The sequence below is a fragment of the Phoca vitulina genome, unplaced genomic scaffold (assembly GCF_004348235.1).
Source record: "Phoca vitulina isolate PV1807 unplaced genomic scaffold, GSC_HSeal_1.0 scaffold10, whole genome shotgun sequence".
Classification (NCBI taxonomy): domain Eukaryota; kingdom Metazoa; phylum Chordata; class Mammalia; order Carnivora; family Phocidae; genus Phoca; species Phoca vitulina.
The window spans coordinates 9070931-9078798 of record NW_022589713.1 but is presented as its reverse complement, the minus strand read 5'-3'; the positions used below and the strand labels follow the sequence as shown (position 1 = coordinate 9078798).

The window sequence follows — 7868 nt, the reverse complement described above, 5'->3', positions numbered from 1 at the left end:
ATGGAGAAGAAGGAAGTATCTGAAAGAAGTTTATCCAAAAGAAAAGTTTGCCACAAAGATGAAAATTTAACTGCAGAAAAGGCTACTATTCAGGGAGAAATTTCATCCTGGAAGTTCAAAGTGGTTGAATTACGATTTTCTCCAGTGACCATGGGCATAAAGTGGTCGTCAAGGCCCAATCTAGGGACCCACCGGAAGTGGATATTTCCTTAAAAACACATTAGGAAAGCAGCAGTAGAACAGCTGTGTAAACAGAAATGGACCACTGGGTTGCAGTAGCCTTGATTTTTGTCTTTATAATTCTTTCTCAAGAATTATCTGGCCAAAATGTTTATGGTGCTGCTAGACTCTACGTTTATCTCTAATTCATAAACATCTAGTGTTTCACCTACTGAGAGAGGGGATGGAATATACAATTCATATTCAAAGCTCTCCAAGCAACATTCTGTATTTGGAATGGCCTCTCAAACCTTTGTCTTACCTGCCCTTTTCCCTGTTCATCCTGGCTCCAGCCCTCAGAGTCTATTTATTTATTGTAGCTCTTCCCAATGAGAGACCAAGGAACTGGTATTCCATCACTTATTCTTTAAATGTATTGAACGATTACCATCTAGCAGGAAGGCAAAGAATGCCAATTTTTTTGCCCTCAAGATGCTCAGAATCTAATTGAGGAAATAGAAAATTTCAATAACAGGTTTGTAATACAAAATGTCAAATCTCCCAATAGATTTAAGCATAGGCTTCTTGAAATCACAGCAAGGCACAGGGAACTTGAATGGAGCTGGAGGTTCATGGGAGATTTCTTGCTAAGGCAGGGACACAACTGAGTCATCAAGGTGAAGAAGCAGGTAGCTGGGCAAACTGTGACTCAATCAAAGTTAAACATTCACTGGTAGATAAATGCAATGTATGAAGCTTGATTGGATCTTGGCTTGGAAAACAATGAGGTGAAATATATTTTGAGGACAATAGCAAACTATGAATACAAAGAGTATTAGACAATATTAGGTATTTTAAATTTACTTAAGGTAAAGTAATGGTGTAGTTATGAAGGAGGTTGTTCTAATTTTTAGGAGATACATACACTTGAAATGTATTTAGCAAATGGTTTAGTAAACATCTGAAATCTGAAATGGTTTAGCAAAAGGAGGAGGAGGAGGAAAAGAAGAAAGAGGAGCAGAAGAAGAAAAGAAGGAGAGGAAGGAGGACCAGGAAGAGAAGGGGAAGGAGAAGAAGAATTGAATCTATGGTAGATAGATAAAGGAGTCAAACATAACAAAATGTTAACAATTGTTGAATTGAATCTGGGTGTTCATTGCACTAGTTTTTCAACTTTGTTGAGTTTTTGAAAATTTTCATAAAAAATAGTGGGAGAAAAAAATACCCTGGTAGATATTCAGTTGCATAAATGCCAACACTACCCAAAATTCAGAGAGTGTATTCATGCTGGGAATAGAAAATAATAGAAACACCACATTAGGCTACACAGAAGTACCGAGTTAGGAAAAAGGGGCCCAGTCTGCAACTTAGAGCCAGTGTCCAGCTGCCTGAGTGGGAAGGAATGTGGTTGGGAGGGTGGGTGAGGAAGGAGCTCAGAGCTTGAAGAGTCTTGTTTGTGTCAGGCTGAAGAGTTTGGACCTTATCCTGAGGAAGTCAGAACCACTTAAGAGTGGAGGGCATTTTAGAGGCACATTTGAGGGATGGATCAGAGTTTGGAAGGCATGGAGCTAAGAGATCATTGCAGAGACAAGTGCAGTCATCCCATCAGAAATAAAGAAGGCCAGGGCACCTGGTTGGTGCAGTTGGTTAAGCGTCTGACTCTTAGTTTCAGCTCAGGTCCTGATCTCAGGGTCATGAGATTGAGCCCCATGTCGGGTTCTGTGCTTGAGATTCTTTCTCCCTCTCCCTCTGCCCCTCCCACTCATGCTCTCTCTCTCTCAAATAAATAAATAAAGCTTTAAAAGTAAAAAGAAAGAAAGAAGGCCAAATGTTGGGGAGGATGCAAAACAAGCTGCTTTGGAAAAGAGTTTGGCAGTCTCTAACAAAGTTAAATATATACATACCCTACAAACCAGCAATTTCACTCCTAGGTAATTACTCAAGAAAACAAAAATCTTAGTCCACACAAAGACTTTGACAAGAATGTTTAGAGCAGCGGGCACCTGGGTGGCTCAGTTGGTTAAGCGACTGCCTTCGGCTCAGGTCATGATCCTGGAGTCCCTGGATTGAGTCCCGCATCGGGCTCCCTGCTCGGCAGGGAGTCTGCTTCTCCCTCTGACCCTCCCCCCTCTCATGTGCTTGCTCTCTCATTCTCTCTCTCTCAAATAAATAAATAAATAAATCTTTAAAAAAAAAAAAAAAAAAAAGAATGTTTAGAGCAGCATTATTCATAATCACCAAAATTGGAAGTATTGACTAGTAAATGGATAAAGTGTACATTCATAAACAGAATAGTGTGTAATAAAAAGAAATGACCTACTGATACTACAACATGGATGAATTTCAAAAGCCTTATGCTAAGTGAAAGGAGCCAAACTATATACTGTATGATTCCGTGGCTATGACATTCTGAAAAAAAACAAAGCTAATGGTACAGAAATCGGACCAGTGGTTACCAGGTGCTGGGGTATGGGGAGGATTTGCCTACAGGGCACATGGAACTTTCTGGGGTGATGGGGAAATATTTTATATAATATTTTTATCATGGTGGTGGTTACAGAGCTGCACACATTTATCAAAGCTATGCACCTACAAAGGGTGAGTTTCACTGTATAGAAATTGGATATCTCAATATACCTCCCTTCAAACAAAAGAAAAAGAATAACAGGACATGAGGACTGAATGGATAGAGAATAGGAGAAGGAAAAGTAAAAGATGTTTTGGTAATCAAGAAAACAGATACACTAATACAAGAAGTGGAAATGTCAGAGGATAGCACCTGATACAGCCAGTTAACTGTTGCAAGAATAAAATGATCAATCAAGTTATATCTAGGAGTAATTCAGAATATATTAAAATATTTTCATCTATTTTTATGTTACTACTTTAGCAGCCAACTTGGCACAAGTGTGAGGAAAATGTTATTAACTTTAAAAAGTATATAATGGATTCTCAAGAAGAAATTTATATTCTGGAAACATAGAAAGTTTGTGTGTGTGTGTATGTGTGTGTGTGTGTGTGTGTGTGTGTGTGTATGCATGGGCATTCCTGTCTCAAAATATCTGATGATAATCTTCTTTGCGTTGTGTTTTTCACTGATTTTACATGGTTTTTAAAATTTATTTATTTGAGTGAGAGAGATTGAGAGCTAATGGAGCAGCAGAGGGAGAGGGACAAGCAGACTCTGACTCTGTGCTGAGCACAGAGCCAGACATGGGGCTGGATCCCATGACCCTGATATCATGATCTGGGCCAAAATCAAGAGTCAGAGGCTTAACCAACAGAACCACCCAAGCACCCCTGATTTTACATGTTTTTTAAATAATTAAAATGTATGCAAAATGCTTTCTTAATTCCAATTAATAAAAAACACTAATTTTTTTTAAAATGAAGAATGCTTATAATATGGTGGAAGCAGTAAGCATGGAGATATTTTGGAGAGAATTCAAGAAGATAGAATCTTTTCCAGGAAGTGATTTTTCAGATAAGATTGCACATGGGCATATGGACCTCTCAAATAAGAATACTACTATAGTATTTGTGGGGAGAAAAGAGTGGAAATAATCTAATTTTCCATTAATAGGAAACTGGTTAAATAAATTATGGTACATCTATACAAGAGAATACTATGTAACAGTTAAAAACGAGAAAAATTTATGTGTGCTGGTATGCAACAATGGTTGAATTTAAAAAAACCAACAACATTGTACAGAATATTACTAATTATACAACAAAAGAGATCACACACACACACACACACACACCGCATAGCCATAGAAGATCTCTGGAAGACTATGACCAGTAGCTGTTTTATCTGTCAGGGTCCATTCAGGAGACAGAAATTACACAATAATTTGAATAGTGAAGGCTTAATATAAAGACGAGTTAGTGGCTGCCGGACACTGGCTGGGCCACCACCCGCCACAACTGATGGGGCCGCTGGCCACATAGAGGCCCTGCCGCCTGGGCCTGCGCCTGCCCCGCCGCACAGCCCGCCGCCACGCCCGACATTCGCGGGCGCCGTGAACATGGCCGCCAGGCTGTGGCGCCGGCTCCTCTGGAAGCGGTGGCTGCTCGCCCTGGTCTTCCGGCTCTTGCTGGTCTACTTCCTCCTCAGCACCTTCGAGCAGGAGGAGAGGGCAGGGAGAGATCAGAATCTCCTCTAGGTTCGAGACCACGGCCAGCCCATTCTGTGGAAAGTGCAGTTGCAGCTGGGCAACAGCAGGCCGGCCTGGCCACCGGTGCCGGAGCGCCATTCAAGGGCAGCACCTCGTCACCGACAGGCTGGGATACGTTGGTGAAAGGGAGGATTTGCTGGGGAATGGCCGCTGGGACGTCAACGTCCCTGGCACAAAGCAGTACCGCTGTGACGGCTGCTGCAGCGCTTGCAAGTACTGCGTGTCCTGCTGCCGGCCCCCCAGCAAGCGACTTCTCCTGGCGCGCTTCCTCACCTGGGCAGCCATGGTGTTCCAGAACCTCTTCATGGCCGTCAGAGATCACTTTGAATTGTGTTTGGCCAAGCGCAGGACCTCATCCCAGGTTCCCAAGTAGTTGATGCTGGCTGCTGACTTGATCTGTTCATCATGACAAGGGTAAAAGAAAAAGTTTAAATTACAGGCGTATCCAGCCCTCTCCCCGCCCACCGCCCACGCAAAGAAGGACCCGGGGTCATTTCGTAGTGAGTTGAATGGTGGCTGCGCAAAAAGGATACGTTCACACCCCGACCCCTTGGAACCTGTGAATGTGAGGCTATTTAGAAAAGTGTCTTTGCAGATGGAATTAAGTTCAGGATCTTGAAATGAGATCACGTTGGATTATCTGGGTGGGCCCTAAATCCAATGACAAAGTTCCCATGAAACACACAGAGGAGGTACACACAGAGGAAGGCCCTGTGGAGACAGAGGCAGCCACAAACCCAGGGATGCTGACAGCCACCAGGAGCTTGAAGAGGCAAAGAACAAAGCCCCCCTAGAGCTCTGGAAGGAGCACAGCCCTACCAACACCTTGACCTTGGACTTCTGGCCTCCAGAGATGTGAGAAAATAAATTCCTGTTGTGCTAAGCCACCAAGTTTGTGGCAGTTTGTTTTGGTAACCCTGGAAAACTAATAGACATTTCGTCTTGCATTAATGGAAAAGGGGCCAAGTTAAAAAAAAAAAAAAAGGATATTGGAGAAGTCAGTAGGATTTAAATAACAAGTTGGATTTATTGAGTACTATACCACATGCCAGGTACCTGCTTCAGTTAAAACATGACAGAAATTTGACCCAGCAAGATGAGCCCCGGAGCTCATGTTTTTAACTTGTTACCCTGTACTTCTAGGAAAGAATGGAAGCTGGAAAGGAACATGGGAAGGGAATGAGAAAAGTTCGGAAAATTGGGGGTAATTTGAGAGAGATTTGGGGGCCAATTGCCATGGAGGTGAGATACGAGTTTGTAAGTTTTGTTTTAAATTATGAATTGAATTTTTGGGGGGTGATCCTTGAGAAATTTGGCAAAGATTTAAAGTGCTCTCCAGTTAATTTTTTTTTTTTTTTTTGACTTGAGACTCTGAAGAGACTTGGACATTTGGTACTTTTGTTTTATATGAGTTACATTTTCACACAGTTGCCATTCATTCACTGAGCTCCATTTGGCTTATGTGCCAGCATCTGTGCTCAGAGGTGGGCAGACCTGCAGATGAGTGAGAACAAGATCCTGCCTTGGGAGGCTCAGCTCGTCCTGGTTCTGTAGACAAAGACTGTTGAGTTTGGACATCATTCTGTGGACAGTGGGAATTTGTATGCAGGGGGGACAAAGCTGAGAGAGAGCGAGAACTGGTTCTGTGTTCCCCAGGCTGCTGAGCCTTCCGGATCTGTGAACCCCCATCCCTAAACTTTAGCAGGCTGTTGGCTAAGAGGATAAACTGAATCTTGCTAGTCTACTGAGGATTAAAGGGCTAACTCATTCAGGTAGCACAATCAGATTAAAAATGTTTCCTCTAGGGCTTTTTTTTTTTTATGGGGGGGGTAGGTGGGTGTGTGTGAAGGAAATAGGAAACGAGGTGTAGCATGGTTGATTGACTTTCCTTTAATCTTATCTCCTTGATAGCCCCTACTGAACCCAGTCGTAGGATCAGTCCTGGCTTTCAGAAAATATATGCCTTGACAATATGGACAAAACCAGATTCTAGTCAGCTCTGAGACTCCAGGGAAGTCATATCTGATGTGGTAGGGCAACTCTATAGTTACTGGAACCCCGGGGAAGAACACACATTACTATGGTCAGAAATGACCCATGAAAACCCTTGGAGAGACATTAAATTGAGACTGTTGTGTTTTCTGTCAGTCCAGTGCAGCCAGATAGCCTACAGTGTTGGGGAAGGTTGTTGATTGTTCGGTTGAGCACCGGATGAAGAAGTTGGCCAGAGTTTAGAGGCCATATTGTATGAAAATAGTAGATATTTAAGCACTAGACTCATGCTTGGGGCAGAGAGGCACTCAGGAGCGGAGGAGACTGAATGGACTCCAGTTCCACACTGGGAGAAGAATGGCAGGTGAAAGCCTGCTTGGCACTTAATGTTCATTTGTCCTCTCTTTTCTCCCATCATTTTGCTATTATTGTTATTTTTACTATTCTGCTGAGTGCCTACAATTGAATTTGCATGACACAATTGCATACATTATAAGACTACACAATAATGGAAGTTTTTCTTGAAACTACTTGCTTTTCAATATGAGAGTTACACCTTCCTGGCTGCTAAAACAGGACTTTAGGGAAACCAGAGCATTTTCGTCTCTGGTCCTTTCTGAGAATAAAATTTAGCCAGCTGAGCTGTCTGTGTGGCTCTGCCAAGGGATTGCATTTTCTAGCCAAGTTGGGTCTTGTCCACAGTGATCTGGAAGCCAATTTTCTGAATAAATCACAAAATCGTTCCTGAAAAAAAAAAGGGTGGTTTTTTACAGAGAATTTACTGAGCGAGAATGAGAAAACTCTGAAGAATACTTTAGGGCTGAGAAAAAGTACCCAAGAAAGGAATGAACTTGAAAGGTAGAGCCTCAAGCCTGGACCCAGATCTCCTTGGAGAGGGAGAGGTCCCACCATGGTGTAGCATTTTACTGGGTTGCCTCAAGTCAGAGCTGGTCCACAGTTGACAGGCGAGGAATGACAAGCTGGAAATACCTCCAGTGAGGAACCAGTAGTCTGAGACTGGTGGGAAAGAAATCACTTGCTGGGGGGTGCTGATGGAATTCTCTGGGAAACTGCCATGGAGAGTGCTGTTGAACTTGATGGGAAGCTGGCTGGGCCACCGGTTGGTCACAGTGGAAACCTGCCAGGAATTGCTTACAGGAGTGTTGCTGAGTTGGCCCTGGGGAAGCCAGCTGGGCCCCCACCATCATTGCGTTTCCCACATACCTGCCTAGCACCACAGGCACAAGAACAGAAAGCCCACCAGAACCGGGAAGAGAAGCCCATCTTTCCTCCAGAGTCCCACCAGTGTCCTCTACTGGCAAAGCTGAACATTGTGGCAGGGGGCAAGGAAAGCTGCTTCATTTATCAGAACAGAGAAATGAAGAGGAGATTGGGGGCTGGAAGGCAATAAATTCCTAAGTGCCACAGCCAGTAACAGTCATATCTGGGGAGAAAAACTGGTTGATAAGGCTCTGATGTGAGAGAGAAACTCACTTTTCACTGTAAATCTTTGTACTGCTTGATTTGGGGGAGGGACAT

At 43.2% G+C, this 7868-nt stretch overlaps 1 pseudogene; it reads left to right on the top strand.

Moving 5' to 3' along the window:
* On the top strand, window positions 1–4710 carry LOC116635217 (annotated as a pseudogene).
* The last annotated feature ends 3158 nt before the right edge of the window (window positions 4711–7868 follow it).